We start from the raw sequence: 21,643 nt of genomic DNA on the forward strand, positions 1-21,643 counted from the left end.
GCTAGGTTTTCTTGATTCATTTCAACCAGTACAACATATTATATCAGATTAAATGCAGAAGCAGATATGAGAATATGATTGTATTACGCCAGACAATAAAGAGATTCACAAACATTTAAAACAATAGCACTGTACTCATTAAATATTTCTGTTTTAGAAAATTTAGTTATATTTCATAAAAAATATGTGTAATTAGCAAAATATGAGGCTACTGTTCTGTTTAATGATAAAATTTAAGTCAACACATGTAATTTTAGAATATCCAGGTATTCTCAAGTATGACCCAAAATAAGCCAAAGCTTTTATAGGTCCTTAATGACTTTTAAGAGTATAAAAGTATCCTAAAGCAATATAGTAAAGAACTATTTAGTTAGATTTAGAGCTTCGCTGAGATGCTTAGTTGCTGTGTATGTTTTGGGGAAGTTGTTGAACCACATTTAGTCTCAGTTTCCTACTCTAAAGATGGCCATAAGATTAATAACTACTTTTAAGGATAAAATGAGAAAACTACCATTCCAGAAATAACAATAGAGATTCTGAGTAGGGCTCTGATAAAGTAGGAGACAAAATCTGGAGCAATTCCTGATTGACTATATGAAGATATGGGAAGGGCATAGACTGTGATGTGAATGGCAGTTTTCTGAATGTGATGACTTTAAAAATGACCTTCCATTTTATGGTGATAAGAAATAGGAGGAATATATTTGGGTGCTGTTGTGAGGGTTATGATTTCTGGTTTGGACATGTTGATTTTGTACTTACAGAAGATACCCATTTAGTGATCTTGATTTAGATGTTGAAAATATGATTATCTACCCAGAGAAGTGGACTGGGCAGGGGATATGAATTTGGTAGGTATTAGTAGCTTCAGATACAAATTAATGGAACAGGTAAAATTCCCAGGATGAACATGCATATAGATAAAAGAAGAAAATGGAGAATGAGTCTATCATTCTTAGAACAGGTAGGACAAGAAAAGTTTAAGAAGAATACTAAGAATGAATTATCAGAGAGGTAGAAAGAAAAGAGGATGTTTGGGAGAGTATGTGAGGAAACTTTCAAGGAATCAGTTTTAAATGCTGCACAAAGTTAAATAAAGACCAGAGGCGGTTCATTAGTTTGGGACAGTAGCTCTTTTATGACAGTCTAAGCCAATAGTTCTCAAATTTTAGCCGGCATCAGAATGAGCTAACAGGGCTAGTTAAAAAAGATGATTGAGCCTCAGCCCTAGATTTTCAGTAGACCTATGACAGGGACCCAAAATGTGCATTTCTAACAAATTCCCAGGTGGTTCTGATGCTGTCAAGGACCACATTTGGAGAACCATTGGTTTAGTCAGAAAATCCCTGCCAATATTTACAGAGAAGCACAGTAGGGATGTGGAACTAGAGTTCAGGGAGGTTATTGAGAAGTGAGAAAGTGAACCTGGCAGTTTATTTTTTAAGAAATTCATCTATTAATATAGGACAGTAGTTGCAAAAGAAGAAGAATATGAGAAGGAATATTTGAAACTAAAGTGAATAAATGGATAAATTAAATGGTTGAGACTTAATATTATCTGTAACTGATGTTGAAGTAGACAGGAAAGTGTTTGATGATGCAAGAACTTGTGGAAACAGGTTTCAAAGTTCAGGTGTGGGGATTAACACTGAAAAACAAACGATGTTGGTACAGTGAGGGCTACAACACATTAGAGGTTTTCTAGCAAATGTTAGATACTCACTTTCACAGTTAATATTTCAATAACCCTGTAAGGTAGAGGGTAGGGAGAAGAGACGTTTCTCTAAGATTCATGGGAAGGAGGAAAGAATGGCTTATTTATAGATAGGTTGATTGATTTCAGGTTTAAACTGAAAATAAATTGTTAAAATTCAGAGAAGAGGGATGCCTTGGAATGAATCAATGGAGAAAGGTTTAACTACAGTTTAAGGAGCTAGGGTAAGCAGCCTTTAGGATGGTCCCAAATGATCTTAATCTCACGATATTTATTGCCTTGTTTAGTTCCCTTCCCTTGAGTATGGGAAGAACCTAATGACTTCTTTCTATCGAACATCACAGACATGCTGGGGTGCTACTTCTAGGGTTAGATTATAAAACACAGTCATTTCCGTCTCGGGCTCTCTCTCTTGCTGCCTTTCAGATTGTTTGCCCAACTAGAAGATGATGTCAGGCATTTACTACCAGCCTGTGCTGTGGCTAGTTCTTGGCCTCACTGACTTAAACCTCTACTATTATGTAATGCTGTTTTTCTCTATAACATAACAAACAAACAAACAAACAAACAAAAACAAAAACAGAAGGAAAGAAACCCAGTTATTAGATTGTGAGATTTCTTTTTGACTACACAAATGTAAGTTTTTAAGAACAAATTCCTTTATATTCACTGTCTTAAGGAAGTATATTGGCCGGGCGCGGCGGCTCACGCTTGTAATCCCAGCACTTTGGGAGGCTGAGGCGGGCGGATCATGAGGTCAGGAGATTGAGACCACGGTGAAACCCCGTCTCTACTAAAAAATACAAAAAATTAGCCGGGCGTGGTGGCGGGGGCCTGTAGTCCCAGCTACTTGGAGAGGCTGAGGCAGGAGAATGGCGTGAACCCGGGAGGCGGAGCTTGCAGTGAGCCGAGATCGCGCCACTGTACTCCAGCCTGGGCGACAGAGCGAGACTCCGTCTCAAAAAAAACAAAAAAACAAAACAAAAAAAAAGGAAGTATATTTGCTGTTTTGCTATTTACATTTAAGATTATGAGAAATTTTATGAAACCTACCTGCTTATCTCTTTTTATATACTATTGATACATACAACTCTGTATGCAGTTATGGTGAAGATATTTTTAGCATGCTTTTCATCCCATAGATTCAGAGATTTGAGTCAACTAATCTGATGGATTATAACTATATATTTGTCTTCTTCTATTTTGCACAGCCAGATAAGAAGATACTCTTATGATTTGAAGAGGACTGCTATTTACCATCTAAGGAGATTTTTCCTCTATCTTTTAATTAAGATTTAGACAGAATAAAGTTTAATATATCTTCTATCCAGTCATCCATCCATCCATCTATCTATTTGCTCAACATATATGTAGTTATTGTATGTCAACTGAATCCAAGTGCACTTGTAAATGGACAGGTCCTCCTTTGCAGTCATCTCTCTAACACCACCATCCTAAAAGATAGAAGAAAAAAGAGATTTTTAACAAAGGGTAAATAATATATCTTAACATTATAAATTCAATAGTATTTAAACTCCATGGTTATTGGCAAATTTCCACAGAAAATAAACATCAGTGAGCTCTATTTTCTTCCCTTGTCCCTTCCTCCTTTCTTTTCTCTTTCCTTTCTTTTGAAAAATGTATGCATCCTTGAGAAATAGACTTGCAATAATGAGTTTACACTGGGTGTTTATGGGTGTGTGTGTATTTGTACACACTTGCTTTTTTAAGACCTGCCAAATGCAAGGAGTTACTAATCATCACATTACAAACATGTTCCTGAATCAAATATTCATAAGAAAGTAAAGATAGATACTTTCCTAGCAAGTGAAAAAATGTGCTATTCAGATTTTCGTAGCATTGAAAATAACACTCATCTAAATTGTTTGAATAAGGAAATAAACAAAAGTTCATTTTCATTCCACTGACTCTTTCAAAACAATGAAAGGAACTAATTTGTTAACTGAATTTTTATTTCATTCATCAGTTCTTAAAGGATTAAAACATTGGAAAATCAAGTATTTTGGTACCTAATGACTAATTTGGATGTAGGAAAAATGGACACTTTCCACGTTCAATATCACTAACAAAACTGAACAGAGGGTTACTTGTGAAAAGCAGTTTCTCAGTAAACAGATTTACAGGGAGCCTCAACACGAATCAATACTACTGTTAATTTTTTAGATAGCATGTCAGATTTAGGGTAAATGATGCTAAAAATATGTTAAAATAGTCCCTAGTCTCTGCTCTTATAAAAAAAGATCATAGCAGTTCTTTCTTACCATCAAAGCAGATGGCTCTAATGATTTTTCAAGCCATAGTTAATTCATTTGCAAACAACAGAGATCGGTTGGCAAATGTGTACTGAGAGTGAGACATTACTGTTCATAAATGCTCCCAAAGTTTGTTTTGTCCTATCATTACTGGAAAATGGTGTTTACCTAAGTTAAATTATTTGTGTGAATCATTCCTGAGACAGTGCTGCAGTTATAATAAATTACCTGTAAAGTAAGTGAACATCACTTGGTTAATGTGGTCATGGTAGTGCAATTGACCTCATGGAGTAGTGAGTGCATCTATGTTCTTTAAATTAAAATTTTATAAAAGAAACATCATGTCTTTTTCTATTTTGGAAATATATTTACTTGGATATGTTTAATGTCTCCTCCAAGACATAGAAAGTAGTATATGTATTATCAATAATTTTGAATTAGAAATGTTATCATATAATTAGCAAAACCTATTTAATAGTACAAATATCAAATAAGAGATTACTGAAAACTTCTAGCACATGTCACTCAGGATAAAGCCAAATAAGCTAATTCATTAAGGCTTTTGAAACATACTAAAACATTTACGGAAATTTATTGGGCATTTTCTTTCAAGTTGTTCATAAGCTGTAGTTTTAACCAGAGAATAAACTATAAATAGAATACGTATGTTTATGTTTTTGGTAATATAAGCAATCTTTTGAACCTGAAATTGAGGTTTTTTTTGACAACTTTTATTTTCACAAAAGCTTTCAGTTGCTTTTATCAATATCTTTATGGCCTGAAGTTAGAAGGTGATTGGAGATTTTAATCTTGTCCATATTATACATTACAGACAGATCTCGGGGATAAATATTCTTTCCCAGAACAAGCATTTATCACTTATTGATGTGAGTAATGTTTCCAATTAGGCCACACAAGCCTTGTTTTCTTTCTTAACTGATCTTACTTGAGCTAAAATATGTTTCATGATTTGTGATTGATGGTTTGCCAGATAAACCATTTAAAAGGTAGCAAAGATAGACAAAGGTGTTGGGATGCCTCTGACTATAATAAATAACATGAGATACGTGTTAAGAAAACTGTGAAATTAGATATTGAAGAGCATTGATGCTTGGGGTAGTAGATGCCTTGATTCAAACTGGAATTATAAGTAAAAGAAAGTTGTATTCTAAATTGCTTAAACCAAAGAAAGTTACAGGTGGTATTGGTGATGGCCTGCCATCTGTTTTTCATGTTGGAATAGTATAACAAGTGTTCGACTAACTTTCTCCACCCCAAAAGATTTACTACACTTACACTTTAATAAACACTTTGAATTGAAATATCTATAGTCCAGACTCCTGGAGAATCTGATATGTAACAGCCAAAAGAGTATTCTTAATTTTCTCTATGTATTAAAAACATAATCATAATATGTGAAATAAAATGTACTATCCTAGAATGTATACCATGGTTAAATAAATTAAAAGTCTTTTACTGCACAAATAATCCTGTGATACTTAAGCATCCATATCTACTTTTGGAAATATGTTTTATTTTCATCCCTAATCCTCTTCTGTTCAGAAGAGACTATACTTTCTCATTAGTTAAGTTCATAAAATATTTTTTGTAATATTTTAGATTCTTTAAACAAACATTTGTGACTTTGTTTTCAGAGAAATCATAGAAAACAAGTGCTCTACCTGTGAATTTTGAGGAGTAGTGTTGGTTATTAAATAGTAATTTGGAAGTATGGTTGTTTGAATAAAGAAATCAGTTTTTTTTTCATTGTTTTGTTAGTATCTATATTTTCATCCTGAATATGACTCTCTGGGATTTTTCTCCTTGTGTTTTAAGTACCTTAGCAAGAAAATGTGTTTGTTCTGAGCTTTTTTTCCAACTTTTATCATTAATTAGCTTATTTAAAAATATTTATCAAACCTCCCATGTGAGCCAGGCATTGTATTAGGTTCTGAGAATAAAATGCTGAACAAGGAAAGGTCCTGAAGAAATGTAGCTCAAACTCCTTTGGTCTACAGACCTTTTTTACTACCACTTAACTTGCAAAGGTGTATGAGTTTTTGAAATTTATCAAACCCCTTTACTTAGCATAGCAAGTGAGGCATGACCTGCCATACCCGATTACTGCATGTGACGAACACTGGTTGTTTTCATGTCAAGACTGTCAGAGAAAATATGATGTATGAAAATTCCTTTCTTTAAAAATGTGTTATCATACCTTATGTAAAGAAAAAAACATGACCCTACAAAGAGAGCAAACTCTGTCTGTAGGGAAATGTTTGAAAGAGTGAGAGGAACTCAATATCAATTTAATATCATGTTGTGATACTGAACCAATATTTTTAAATCTTGACTTTAACACCCACAGTGAAAATTGTAATTAGTACCTAGGTGGTAACAGCTAGGAATCCTTGGCTCTTGGAATTAAGGTTTCCCTCCGAGAATGAAATTAGAACAATTGTCATGAAACTGCTGAGATCAGCCATCTATAGAAATAACTGAACTAAAGTAATAATCCATGGCTGAAGAGTCTAGAAACATCTAATAATACATTTCCATGACTAGGGTGTTGGGTGGCTGCCATAGCATGGCTAAAGCTATCATATACTCAATTTTGTTTGACCCTTTCTGTAAAAAAAAAAGTATGTTATTACAAGAGAACCCAGAAAAACAAAGAGTGACAGAAAAATCTCCAGTTGTGAAGCAAGGCTAGTTTTGAATGTCCTCATTTTGGCCTGAATAGTCCATCCTGTTTATTTTTTTCTTGCTTACCAAGGAGTTGCCTGAATTTGCTTACCTTTGTATCCTGGTTAAGACAGGCTATGACCACAACTAGATCACATCTCTAATAAGTGTTCTCTAATATTTTAAAAGGTTGGATTAAGAGTAAATTTTGGGTGGGGAAGGGGATTTGTGGCTTTTGGTCAAATGAGATAGGAAGCTCTGCCTAGATAGCCATCAAACAGGACATATCTGTGGGCCAAACTCAGTGTATAATCTCTGGTGGATACTTTTAAACTAAAACAAGAATTTATTGAGAATCACATTAGTTAAAGAAGACTTTAGGATTTCCCTCCTGCTTCTGTATAAATGGAGAAAAATGTTATGTGATGATTAAAGTATATGTGTATGTATGTATGCATATATATGTATATATGAATATGTGTGTGTGTGTGTTCCTATTTATATGTTCCTTGGGTAACAACTTTTTTAAAAAACCAGGAATATAGTTTACTCTCTTATTCTAAAGATGATACTAATTTTTATTTTATATCTGGATTTTTATCAAATCAGTTCCTCAAGATAGTTTCTTCAACAGGGAATTTTTGAGCTTGTAAACTTTTCAGGAGATCTTGTACTTTGAAGGTAATAAAATATTTTAGGTTAATTTGTGATTCTATTTCAAGTGTTCTCTGAATACTGAACAGAAGCTTTTCAGTTCTTCAGTTCTGAGAGAGCTCATTGATAAAGGTGAGGGGTTTGCATAATCTTCTTTTTTTGAGACGGAGTCTGGCTCTGTCGCCCAGGCTGGAGTGCAGTGACGCAATCTCGGCTCACTGCAAGCTCCACCTCCCGGGTTCACGCCATTCTCCTGCCTCAGCCTCTCTGAGTAGCTGGGACTACAGGCGCCCGCCACCACGCCTGGCTAATTTTTTGTATTTTTAGTAGAGACAGGGTTTCACCATGGTCTCGATCTCCTGACCTCGTGATCTGCCCGCCTCGGCCTCCCAAAGTGCTGGGATTACAAGCGTGAGCCACCGCGCCCGGCCGAGGTTTGCATAATCTTAAAGCCAGGCAACTTCACCAAAAGCAAGCCTTGGGCAGACCCTCTAAGGAGTAAAATATGCTTTAGTAGTTGTTGAGAGTGTAGATCTTGGGATTTTTCTCACATTTCCCTCCCATCAATCCCCCTTGCAAAGTAAGAATGAAGTGGGGGTAGGAAAGAGGAGACCCTGAGCCCATGCCACCTACAATTGTAGCCTGAGTGACCTCATCAGGATAATCTCCTTCTTCCTACTGCAATGATTGTTTCACAGAGTTTACCACTGAGCCTTGCTTCCCGGAATGTTCTTCTACCAATGGAATTGATTTAGGAATTGGCAACCTCAGACAAAGAAACTTGGCTAGATGTTGCTGAGTGAATGGAGAGAGTTCCCCACTCCTCTAAGACCGCTGGCTACAGCCAGCTATTTCTGTCTTTCTGAATGGGATGGTATGTAGGTATGGATTTTGAAACTGTGGAGCCATTTATGTAGTCTTAGAATGAAGGTAATACCATGCAAATCAACGTATTAATGGAGACAATAAGTATCTTAAATGACACCCTTGAGCTGTTGAGTCAACCCAATATCTGAAGCCCAATCTATCTTTGCATCATCCATATATATAAGCCAATTTCTTTTTCCTTAAGCTAGTTTGATTTTCATTCTCTGTTTCTTAAAGAAAAAAACAGTTAGTAAAATGAAAACTAGTCTCCAGATATTAATGTGGTCTTTTTCTCCCATTTTATATTCAGATGAGTGTCCACTGCTTTGCATACATTGAACCTGTGCCCAAATGCTCTTTCCTGTTGTTTAACTTTGGTGAAGAATGGTAATACTTGCTCTCTGTCTTTATCTTAATGTTATAAGACAGTGAAGGTGATTAGGTTTTTAAAGTTAAAAAAGTGAATATCATGAAATCCTTCCATTTGTGATAAAAGGGTTATAAAATATGCTCAAAAGAATACGAGTAACTTCAGTATACCAATAATTTACACTGAAGACTGGTTGAAAATCATTCATAGAGATAGATATTTGTAAGTAGATTCCCTACAACACAACGACTTTTGTCTCACCTTGAGTATAAACTATTAATTCCTATTTCTTTGTGATTCTTTGAACTATATCAGTCTCATTATGGGAAATGTCATGAAAAAAAGGCAGCAAGCCTCTGCATGAAGAACTGTGAAATCCATTCGTGAGTAACAGCAATCAACTCGTTCATCTAACACAGTGCCCACAAGAATGATGCAAAAGTACAAAATGCAGGGAAAACAAGAAAATCTAAAACAGGCCTGGAGGAGATATGCCTTCTAACTTAGTCTGGTGGAAGAGAGGTCAGAGTGGTGTGTCTGGCACTATGACACCAGCAATGGTTTTAGTGGGGATAATTTAGTCCGAGTCTTCGTGTCTGGTGCCAGAAAAGCAGCTGGCATCATGAAGGAAATCTATTCTAATGAAGTAGGATAGGAGATACGGTGCCATTTAGCACAGAGGGGTATTGGTTTGCAGTTTCACTATGGAATGAATGCTATGTGGCACCAGCATGCTGTCCGGCACCCAAATGTTGGCTTCCGATTTAAAACAGCTCTCTGTGTCCCTGTAAACAGGGAATTTCAGCGAGAAAAGCCAGAACAACTAAGGTGAAATAAAAGCTTAAGAGAGGCAATCAGATCATACAACTGACATTTCATTGACTAAGGTATGAAAATTCTTATATAAGAGGAACAGAACATGCAAACATTCGACAAATTACATTCTACTGTTGGGAAAACCTTAGTAGCATCTTCTATCTGACTATATACAGTCAGGCAGGGCTCCTTGGGAACCATAGTCTCTGGCCAACTTATAGGTGATTGTTCTATTTTTTCCCATGTTCCCTTCTCCTTCACACCACTATCTCAAGGCAACAGTTTCGTGTATAGAAGAAAACTCTGAAATATTTCACACACTGTATTTACCTGCCAAAAATGGAATTTTAACAGCTCATTGTAGAATGTTTACAAGTCCAGGATATACACTGAAACAATGAGGAAAAACAAAGGCCAGAGAAAGAAATAATAAGGTTTAGAATTATAAGCTAACCACTTCACAAATCTAGCCTATCTTTAAATAGAAAAGAAGTGTAAATTATCCTTCCAAGGATTCAACTTTATTTGCATATTACACTTTGACTTCTTTTCATTCATCCTCATTTTAACTAATCTCCTCTCTCTGGATGAATTCTTGTTCTTAGCTGTTTCATATCCTTTTCTCTCTGTTGTTTTCAATAGGCTCATATTTAGATATTGATTTCAGGCCGGGCACAGTGGCTAAGGCCTGTAATCCCAGCTGGGAGGCTGAGGAGGGTGGATCACAAGGTCAGGAGTTTGAGACCAGCCTGGCCAACATAGTGAAACCCCATCTGTACTGAAAATACAAAAAGTTTGCCAGGTGTGATGACAGGCGCCTATAATCCCAGCTACTTGGGAGGCTGAGGCAGGAGAATCGCTTAAACCTGGAAGGTGGAGGTTGCAGTGAGCTGAGATCACACCACTGCACTCCAGCCTGGATGACAGTGTGAGACTCCATCTCAAAAGACAAAAAAAAAAAAAAAAAAAAAAAAGTCGATTTCAATAATGAAAAGGTACTGTAAGGTAGCTCCAGGGACTTGGAGCTACCTTACAGTAGCTGAGAAGATATCAATTTAAATTTAGTGATTTATTTCTTTAAAAGTAATAAGCAGGCCGGGCGCGGTGGCTCACGCTTGTAATCCCAGCACTTTGGGAGGCCGAGGCAGGCAGATCACGAGGTCAGGAGATTGAGACCACGGTGAAACCCCGTCTCTACTAAAAATACAAAAAATTAGCAGGGCATGGTGGTGGGTGCCTGTAGTCCCAGCTACTCGGAGAGGCTGAGGCAGGAGAATGGCGTGAACCCAGGAGGCGGAGCTTGCAGTGAGCCGAGATTGCGCCACTGCACTCCAGCCTGGGCGACAGAGCGAGACTCCGTCTCAAAAAAAAAAAGTAATAAGTAATTTCTGGCCTGGTGCGGTGGCTCACACCTGTAATCCCAGCACTTTGGGAGGCCGAGGTGGGCAGATCACAAGGTCAGGAGATCGAGACCATCCTGGCTAACACGATGAAACCCCATCTCTACTAAAAACACAAAAAAACTTAGCCAGGTGCGGTGGCGGGCGCTTGTAGTCCCAGCTATTCAGGAGGCTGAGGCAGGAGAGTCGCTTGAACCTGGGAGCTGGAGCTTGCAGTGAGCCTAGGTGGCGCCACTGCACTCCAGCCTGGGTGACAGAGCGAGACTCTATCTCAAAAAAAAAAAAAAAAGGTAATAAGTAATTTCTAATAACTAAAAAAAGGACATGATGAAATAATATATTCTTGTTTCTAAAATATGCTGAAGAAAATAATTTATCAGTGATATTCTCTGGCCTTGAAAGATCTAGACTGGAGAAGAAAAAATATAGAAATTAAGACAATTGAATTTATGGAAATAATCAACTGCTAATACAAAGTGGGGGTCAGAAAAAGTAATGTTTTTCGTTTTATAACTTTAATATAGATGTATTATTTAGACGCTGAATAGAATTTCACAGTATAACTTTAAATTAGGTAATATGGTTATTATTATCTCAATATTACTGATGGGAAAACTATTTGAACAAGCCTAAATAGTTCTGTCTAGAATAAAGTCGACATATTTATGTGCTTCTGTTAATGTGTCATGAATTATGCAACCTTAAGTTATCTGATTTGATACTTAGAACAACAACCTCTGAAACCCAGTGGCTTAATCCAATAGAAGATATTTCTTATTTGCATTACCTACCCAATGGGGTAGTGGGGAAGACTCTGCATATGTTCAGAGACCTAGACTGATGGAGGTCCTCATCTTCATATGAGCTGCAACAGTCACAACAGAGACAGAGAATAGAGAGAATTGTCCACTGCCCCTCAGTTGTCCATCCAGTATTGACACATGTCATTGGCCAAATCACATGGCCACACGTAACTTTAAAGGAGGCAGGGAATTACAACCTTACTGTGTGTTAAGAGGAAAAAAAGTAATAATATATTTGGAAAAGTCCTAATGATCACCACAATCCACCACAATCTTAATTATCCTCAGATTACTGATAAAGAGGTTAGGTAACTCAGCAAAGACTATTTACACATTCCCTGATTTTTCTCTGCAATTCTTATCACTACACGGTCTCTTATCTCCTATTGATAGATGAGAAACATAACTTGATGCATGTAGTGTTTGAAAACACTACAACTAATTGCCACATAGGGTTTGTTTGCTTGTTTAAGTGACTTATAATTAAGGACTTAAAATAAATAATAACAACAGCACATAGGCACTTTTATTATATTATCTCTTTCAACCTTTATTCTGTAATTACTTTTTACATGCTGGGATTTGAGACTTGGTGAATTATTTATTTTTTTTTTTTTGAGATGGAGTCTCACTCTGTCACCCAGGCTGGAGTGCAATGGTGCTATCTCAGCTCACTGCAAACTCCGCCTCCCGGGTTCAAGTGATTCTCCTGCCTCAGCCTCCCTAGTAGCTGGGATTACAGGCACGTGCCACCATGCCCAGCTAATTTTTGTATTTTTAGTAGAGATGGCGTTTCACCATGTTGGTCAGGCTGGTCTTGAACTCCTGACCTCGTGATCCGCCCACCTCGGCCTCCCAAATTCCTGGGATTATAGGCATGAGCCACCGCGCCCCGCCGAGACTTGGTGATTTTAACTCATAATTTTTATATCCCTGTTACCCTTAGTTGCAAAGAATAATATAAGCAAATGAAAAACTGTCATCAATAAACTTAATATGTAACACATAAAGAATTTGGAAACAAGCAGTTAAAGAGTTAAAAAGTTAAAGGAATTACAGTTGTCCCTCGCTGTCTGTGGGCAGTTGATTACAGGCATTCCAGCAGATACCAAAATCTTTGGATGCTTAAGTCCTTTATAGAAAATGTAGTATTTACATATAACGTATGCACATCTTCTTGTATACTTTAAGTCATTTCTAGATTAATTGTAATACCTAATACTATGGAAACAATTGTCAAATGTACTATTTAGAGAATAATGTCAAAGAAAAAATGTCTATACATGTTTAGTACACATGCAAACATTCATTTTTTTTTAAACATTTTTGATCTAGGGTTGATTGAATTCAAAGATGCAGAACCTGCAGAAAGGTAGGGCCAACTGTATATTGCTAGAGAAATCCCAAGACTGACAATCAAATTATGCTGTTACTCTGCATTTAAAGCAAAACTCATGACTTATCCCAACAGAATCTGGGCTGCTGAAGGACTCAAACCCTCAGAAAGAAAATCTTCCTCCAATGCACAACTCATATTTGGTCAAGAAGAATTTATTCAAGGAAGATTTACTAGAGAACAGAATTTTGAGCAACTCAATTAATTGACTGAGCAACTTTCTCATCGTCAGGGCAGAGAGTCAATGCTCCTCCCAGCCCTGGATATTGCTGTGCTTTGAGCCTTGCTATAGTCTGAAGATTCGTGCCAATGTGATAGTATTGCAAGGCAGGAATTTTGAGAGGTGATTAGGTCATGAGGGTAGCGCTCTCATAAACAGGATTAGTGTCCTTCTAAAAGAGGCCCCTCGCCCCTTCCACCATGTGAAAACACCACAAAAACATACTATCTAGGAATCAGGAAATGGGCCCTCACCAGACACCAAATCTGGCACCTTGATCTTTGACTCAGGACTGTGAGAAATAACTTTCTCTGTTTCTTTTGTTTATAAGCCACCCCATTCAGGGGATTTTAGTATAGCCACCCAAGCAGACTAAGACAGATTCATAATTCTTGTTGCCCTTTGTCCCCTTTTTCAGATGGATATTTTCAAAGTTATCCTGTTTACCCTCTACCACGGTATATTGATTGTGTTGAGGAAGTTTCATTATTTTTCATGGTTTATTGCATATTAGGATGTAACAACTGAACAAAATTTTGAATTGTCTCTTGATGGGATGGAGACTTTCTTGGTTGTATATGGGATCGTTGCATCATACAAGGCCAGGCGGTTTTGCATGTTTATTTCGGGAGACTAGTGTGAGTGGATGTTAGCAACCAAGGAGGAGAACATAATAAAAATGTATTTTTATTTTGGACTGCTGCCCAGAATCTCTGTGGGGAAAACTCTTTCCCTATTCTTAGTCCATGTGATTTTGATAGAACGGCAAACCCCACCCTTATCCTCTAGTTTCAAGCATGGGCAAAAGACCTAGGCTTGGCAAGGGAAAGTGTGCCATCCTCCTGACATAGTACTTGGTTCAAGGATGGATGTCAACACCTAAAGAGAGTGACTAGAGTTATCTCTGGGTAATTGGAGGGAACTCTTGGAAAAACATGCTCATTTCTATGAAATTACCACCAATAAGGACAATGTGAGGCTTGAACTATTGGTGGCCTTTTCGATTTTTATTCTAAAGGTTAAGATTTCTGATTTTGTAATAATACGCATAAAATATTATTTCTATTCTGTAAGATTGTTATGAAGATTAAATGAAATAATGTTTATGTAGACATCAATCCATGGCTTTGTCTAGCTTAAAATACATAAACATAAATGTTAGCTGAAGCTATAGTATAAAAAATAGAAAGAATGTAGGGATTTGAAATATACAATGGATTATATCTCTATAAAATAGTGCCTATATTGTAGTATTCACTGCTTTATTATTTTCAATTATGGCTATGTTTCAATGACTCAGTATTGAACTAATCAGTAAAAAAATATTCTCCTCATGACATATAAAAGGCATGACAAATACAATGAATTTTGTACATCAGTAGAGATGCATTATACATGCTCATGATGACTCTAGGGCTTGCAAGTTATAAAAGTTGTTCAACATAGCTTTAGTGTTGAGTGTGTTTTATTCCATCCAGATGCTTTGAAATCACCATCAGTAGAATACATGTCGTTGTAAAATTGGTATTGTATAACAAGAACACCCTATCCCCTTGTATCGTGTTGGTATTTTTATGCATTTCAACATTTCACCAGTGAGATTCATTAGGAAGTGTTAACATACTCTGTGCAGAGGCCCGTTTTAGAAGAATAATTCATCGCTGTGCAGCTTTAACTTTATTCTCAGCAGTCTCTTGAAACACCATTGCCCTAATTTCCAGTCACTAAAAAAGACAGGTAGCAGATTAGGTGCTGGTAATAATTACCAAACACAAGACACCTGCTGTTAAACTCAAACTACAGTCCCAGCTACCTGGGCAACATTTATGATATAAAGCTGCTTTCTTCATTATTCTCCAAGAAGGAGACAGAGTAAGTCTCCACTCGGCTCCAAAAGTCACAAATTTACGTTGAGAATAGTAATTTAAACTGTGATCCAAAGCTACAGGGACTTTCAGGGTAGAAACACAGAATTAGATATTTTCATTGAAAAAATTTTCAGGAACTGGTGTTTGATATTGCAAACTAGAAAATTCGTTAAGTAGACATTCACTAGAATTCTTCTTTCTGTAATTTACACGCAATGACCAGAAACTAAAAAGTGAACATACTGCTTTTGAGAGTCATTGTTTTTTTTTTCTATGCAACCTATGAATTCCATGTAAACATTCAAATCAAGAACTCGCATCTGTATATAGAACATCCTCCATAAAATTCAGTCCCATTATGATTAAGGACTCAGGCTTTTTGTTTTGTAAAGTTAGAAATAAAAGGGGAAGGCCGGGCGCGGTGGCTCACGTCTGTAATCCCAGCGCTTTGGGAGGCCAAGGCGGGTGGATTACCTGAGATCAGGAGCTTGAGACCAACCTGACCATGATGAAACCCTGTCTCCACTAAAAATACAAAAATTAGCTGGGCGTGGTGACGGGTGCCTGTAATCTCAGCTACTCGGGAGGCTGAGGCAGAAGAATTGCTTGAACACGGGAGGCAGAGGTTGCAATGAGCAGAGATCGCGCCATTGCACTCTAGCCTGGGCAACAAGAGCGAAACTTCATCTCAAAAATAAATAAATAAATAAATAAAAAGAAATAAAGGGGGAAAAGAGTAAATACATATCCTGAATACCAGACTCCAGACTTTCAAATGCCACAAACAGAAACCCTTCTTATCTCCCAGTGTGGAAAAAATAAGTTTCTATAAAAACATTTTTAGATGACATGAATGTTTTTATGAGGGCTGATTTTATTTCTGACTGTACAAAACTGGATCATACAGCCACAAAGAGGGCATGATGAGAGAGGAGAGGGAGGGGGAAGTAGAAGACAGAGATAAGATTTTTAATGAATGGTTCTTTTGCAGACAATTTTTTTTTCCGTTTTCTCTTTGAGTTAGTCATTTAAGGATCCAAACAATGACATTAGAATTCCTTTCAGAATAGTCTAATTTGGATCATCAAAACCACTGGATTAATGAAGTCTTGGAGATTAGCTAAGGGAAGCATGTCCCAAACACCTTTGACTTGAAAAAAACTTTCGGTCCGATGTATAGCTCTACACAGTCTGTAGATTTTTAATTTTTAAAGTAATTTTTGGGTGACATGTAATAAATATATTTTAAGTAAGTAAATATATATCTATAGTTTTGGGTAAATGAATTATTTAAAAATATAAAAGATTTAAGTGCAACCTTAAGAACAGAAATAATACATAAAAATATAAATTTCCACCTTTTCCATTAAAAATCAGTTTCTAAGAAAATTTTAATTTTATTTTAAAGGCCAAAATTTGTTGAAAAAGAAACAGTCTAATAGTATGGCATATTTGGTTTTGTGAATAAATAGCAATTGAAATATACATTTAAAATGCATGTTATAATATGAAAAAAGCTGCTAAATTATGACCAGATGTGTAGAATTCTTGCTCCATACTTAAAAGTAAATGGACTGTTTTACAATTATCATGCTTTGTTTCTGACTGCATAGTTAAGAGATTCAAATTGTTATTTGAAATGTCTGCAAATAACACATTGTATGCTGGTTAATTTTGTTATTTTTCATGATTCAAAGCCATGTTTAATAATCATTACATTAGTTTATGCTTTTCAAATGGATTTTTGAAGTACTAAATACACACAAGAATTTTGATCTGATGAAGAGAAAATGAATAAAATTTGCAGAATTATATTATTATGTCCCTAGTTTCCTTATTGCATTTCAACATCAGTGTTCCCTGTGCTTCCTGTCTTTAACAAATGGTCAATTATGAATATAAATTAAACAACATTTGACCTAGAATTTAAAAAAGCAATGTGCTGTTTAAAACTAATGTACTAGCTAGGAGTTACCAACTGAGTCAGAAACAGTAACTGAGTCATGAGCCAGCTCATCTGACTTCTCAGAGGACCATAAACTAGTCTGTTCTAAAGCAAACACCTCCTACATAATTATTTGATTTTTAATTTAAGTAATGGATGTTGCAATAGGTAAATTAATGTTATCTTTTTTTTTTTTTTTCTTGAGACGGAGTCTTGCTCTGCTGCCCAGGCTGGAGTGCAGTGGTGTGATCTCGGCTCACTGCAAGCTCCACCTCCCGGGTTCACGCCATTCTCCTGCCTCAGCCTCCCGAGTAGCTGGGACTACAGGTGCCCGCCACCACGCCCGGCTAATTTTTTGAATTTTTAGCAGAGATGGGGTTTCACCATGTTAGCCAGGAGGGTTTCAATCTCCTGACCTCATGATCCGCCCGCCTCGGCCTCCCAAAGTTCTGGGATTACAGGCGTAAGCCACCGCGCCTGGCCAGTATTATCTTTAGTTATACAAACTGCTAGACCTGAGCATCAATGGTTGGGAAATACTATTGTGATCTAAGCTCTTCGGTTTCCCCAGAAGGAACTTGAGGCCCAGAGAGTTGATGCTTTCACCAAGTGTTTAATGGTAGTGTGATGTTTAACACAAAATGGCAATTTATCAATATTGGTTTGATGTTGTTATTACTGGTATTTATGGTTTTAAAATCATTATTTTTATTCATCTTGGTATTACATTTTTGTTTCATAGCATATCTTTTATTGTTATTACATTGGAATAAAAAATAAAATTGTTTCTCTTCTTAGAAGAATTATGCCATTATTACAGATACAAAAGGTCAAGAAAAGTGGGATTACTGGCATTTTCTGTTTATAAAGATTTGATAGTGTTTATTTTCTTCTTTGGTATTGTGCTAGGTGTTGTGCATAGCTTTTAAATCCTAATTATTTGACTGTTGTGTTACAGCCTATATTTTTAAAAAAATCTCAGAATTTCTGACATTGATTTTTCAAAAATACGTTAGTAATTTGGACTCAAAGCTGATCTTAAAGTATAAAACAAACATGAAAGAAGAAATGAGATAATTATTAGTAATTTCTAACTACTCAATTCTTTGCACAAAGAAGATCCCAGATTTAGACAAGGTTTACATTTTCCATTCTTAATTTTATTTGTCTGATACACGTAATAGTGTATCAAAGTCAAATAGGAAAGGAAAAATCACAAATTATTTTAAACAGAGGGAATTAAATGGCTAGAATGGGTTGTGCACTTGATGAAAGATCTAAGGAACCAAACAGAGGTTGTTTAGGTAACCCAGAGATTAGTATCAGCAGGAAGCTGCTGCCATTCTGTAGTATGGAGGGCCTCCTGGTATGGAGGTGATGTGGAATCTAGAAACCTGCCAGGAGGCTTGGCCTGTGCCAGAGTTAATGAGGAGACTTACCCACTACTGAAGATGCTATCCAAGGAAATGAGAGAAGGACAGAGATACCTTGGCTTCTATCTTCCTGTGCCCTCCAATTTCCCACTAGTGCCCAACTTGACCCATGCTCAAACAGAAGCACCATTGATTTCCTCTCCCTGTTTCTTGTCTTCTGCATTGGGAAGTATTCTTGTGATACAATGCAGACATGAGGAAGGTTCATATAACACCCTGATTTATTTATTTATTTTATTAATGGACTATGGAGACAATGTTAGCTACTTCTTGTTCTGCAATCACAACACATTTTACACAAAATATTTTATCACATTTCATGTGACATCCATTACTCACTTCAAGATGTCCCTTCCTCGATACGTTTTGATCTTCCTGAGTAAAGAAGCCACCCTTTCATTTTCAATGCCAGGGAAATCATCTTGTGTATACCATGCACCATGTATGAACAGAGCTGTGGAACGTTAACCCACCAGCTCCTACAATTAAATGATGCCCAAATGAGAAAAGCTAGAAATAGATGAGTAAATGTCCGTGGTAATAACGCCTATGCCTCATAGCTACATACCTTCAGATTCTGCTTCCCCTCAGAGAGTTTTTGCTAATGTCACTACTCCCCTCACGAGTAAGAAGCCTATTGTATTCCTTAATAAACTCAACCTCAACACCAGAACTTGGCCCTAAAGGGAAAAATCTCTATATGAGCCATGATCAGGTTATAAAGGATGGTTGCTACTTCACATACACACACATACAAATAAAAACGTCTTCCTCATGGCTAATTTTAGTATATTTGGTTTGATTTTATTATCTGAGCCAAGAGTTAGTTAACTGCCTGCTAAATTAACATGGCTTAACAAAGGACAAATATTATCTCACACCTGCCTTATGTTTGTTAGAGTTATGGCCTTTACTAGGCATCATTAGATTATAAACCAAAGTATATTGAGTTTTCCTCCCTCCATCAGTCTCAGAAAATATTTGTAAAGCATTAGGAACAAAGCAGGGTTCGAAGGTGTACCTTGGTGTACCCTTTCCTCACTGGCGTGCCTGGCTTTGACAGGTATATAGAAGGCCGACATTGAGGCCATTATTGAAGTATCTGTTCTGTTGACTCTGAATACAGATTTAGAGGAAGAGCTATAATCACTTTAAATCACATTTCCAACAAATGTGTCCTAACTAAGCTCTGTAAATGAACATTGGACCACATAGTTTTTCTTCCATGCATTTGTTTATTCTGCAAATGTTTATTCGGTGCCTGCCCTTGCCCTATATAATAAGCTGAGAATACAAAGATGAAAAAAACCCTTGTGTTTGGTCCTCAAGAAGCACAGGTTGTTTTAGTCTCACCGAAAGTAAGACACAAAAACATTCATTTAAGTAGACAATATACAGGCTATTCTGATAACAGTATACATAAAATGCACAAGGAAAAGAAGGTTGATAAATAACTCACCCAGAAGGTTGTCTTTGGGCTGATGGGGTGAGAAACGTATTCTAGGCAAAGAGAAGATTTGCAAAGGCATGCAAGCACAGGAGAGCATGAGGTTATCAAGGAGCTAAAATTACTGCTTTTATGGGATCAGGGGTTGGGAGGAAGTAATGGAGATGAGACTGAAGGGGTAAACTGAGGCCAAGACAAAGTTCCTTGTGTGCCAGCCTAAAGTCTTTGAATGTTTATCTTGTAAGTCATGAAAAGCCATTGAACATTTTGGAGCATGGGTCTCTATTCCGATATGACTGGTGTTCTTATAAAAAAAAAAGAAAAGAAAATTTGTGTATCAGTCAGGGTTCTCCAGGGGGACAGAACTAAGAGGATAGATGTAGATATGAAGGGGAGTTTATTAGGAGACATGACTCACACAAGGTGAAGTCCCACAATATTTGTATGTGTGTGTATGTGAAGTAGCAACCATCCTTTATAACCTGATCATGGCTCATATGGAGATTTTTCCCTTTAGGGCCAAGTTCTGGTGTTGAGGTTGAGTTTATTAAGGAATACAATAGGCTTCTTACTAGTGAGGCGAGTAGTGACATTAGCAAAAACCCTCTGAGGGGAAGCAGAATATTTCAAATTGGAGCAAATATTTCAAAGATCTACCTGTTAACAGTGGGGGAGAATGGGCTGAAGTGAAGATTAAGTTTACAAACAAGAAATCTAGTTAGAAATACATTTTACTAATCAATGAAGAGTCTTTTACTTAAAACTCACTAAACAGATATTACATTAAGAGATAGCCAGGGCTGGGCATGGTGGCTGTCGCCTGTAATCCCAGCACTTTGGGAGGCCGAGGTGGATGGATCACGTGGTCAGGAGTTCAAGACCAGCCCGGCCAAGATGGTGAAACCCCATCTCTACTAAAACTACAAAAATTAGCTGCACATGGTGGCACGCACCTGTAATCCCAGCTACTTGGGAGGCCGAGGCAGAGAATTGCTTAAACCCAGGAGGCAGAGGTTGCAGTGAAAGGAGATCGTGCCACTGCACTCCAGCCTGGGTGACAGAACGAGACTCTGTCTCAAAAAAAAAAAAAAAAAAAGACAGCCAGTATGAGGTCAGTCAGCAGGCCTACATAGAGGAACAAAAATGGTCACAGACTCTACCCTTGTGGAATCAAGGTTCAGTGATGAAGTAAGATACTGTAAAGGCAATTGCAGTGGAGCTGGAGAAAGAGTTGAACATTAGAGAAGTGTGAAGGTGGATGAAACTGAACTTTGAGACAATAGTACATGGAAAGATGGATACATCTAAGATGTTTTATGGGTTGAGTTGTGTTCCCCATAAAAAAATTAATAAATTGAAGTCCTAACTCCTACTACTTCAGAATGTGTTTCTATTTCGAAAAGGGTAGTTGTAGATGCAATTAAGATAAAGCCATACTGGAGTAGGGTGGGTCTCTATTCCGATATGACTGGTGTTCTTATAAAAAAAAAAGAAAAGAAAATTTGTGTATCAGTCAGGGTTCTCCAGAGGGACAAAACTAAGAGGATAGATGTAGATATGAAGGGGAGTTTATTAGGAGACATGACTCACACAAGGTGAAGTCCCACAATAGGCCATCTGTAAGCTGAGAAACTAGGAAGCCAGTCCGAGACCCAAAATCTCAAAAGTAGGGAGGCCGACAGTGCAGCCTTCAGTCTGTGGCCAAAAGCCTGCAAGTCCCTGTCACATCACTGGTATAGGTCCAAGAGTCCA

At 37.0% G+C, this 21,643-nt stretch overlaps 1 long non-coding RNA gene across 1 annotated transcript in view; it reads right to left on the reverse strand.

Annotated features, from left to right (window-relative positions):
- Nucleotides 1-2,994: 2,994 nt before the first annotated feature.
- The window catches only part of LOC129479444 (uncharacterized), a 658,151-nt gene continuing 639,502 nt past the window's right edge, over nt 2,995-21,643 (reverse strand). The window contains exon 4 of the long non-coding RNA XR_010120264.1: nt 2,995-3,168. This is a non-coding gene — a long non-coding RNA (uncharacterized lncRNA). The remainder of the gene's footprint in view (nt 3,169-21,643) is intronic.

The sequence above is a fragment of the Symphalangus syndactylus genome, chromosome 3 (assembly GCF_028878055.3).
Source record: "Symphalangus syndactylus isolate Jambi chromosome 3, NHGRI_mSymSyn1-v2.1_pri, whole genome shotgun sequence".
NCBI lineage: Eukaryota > Metazoa > Chordata > Mammalia > Primates > Hylobatidae > Symphalangus > Symphalangus syndactylus.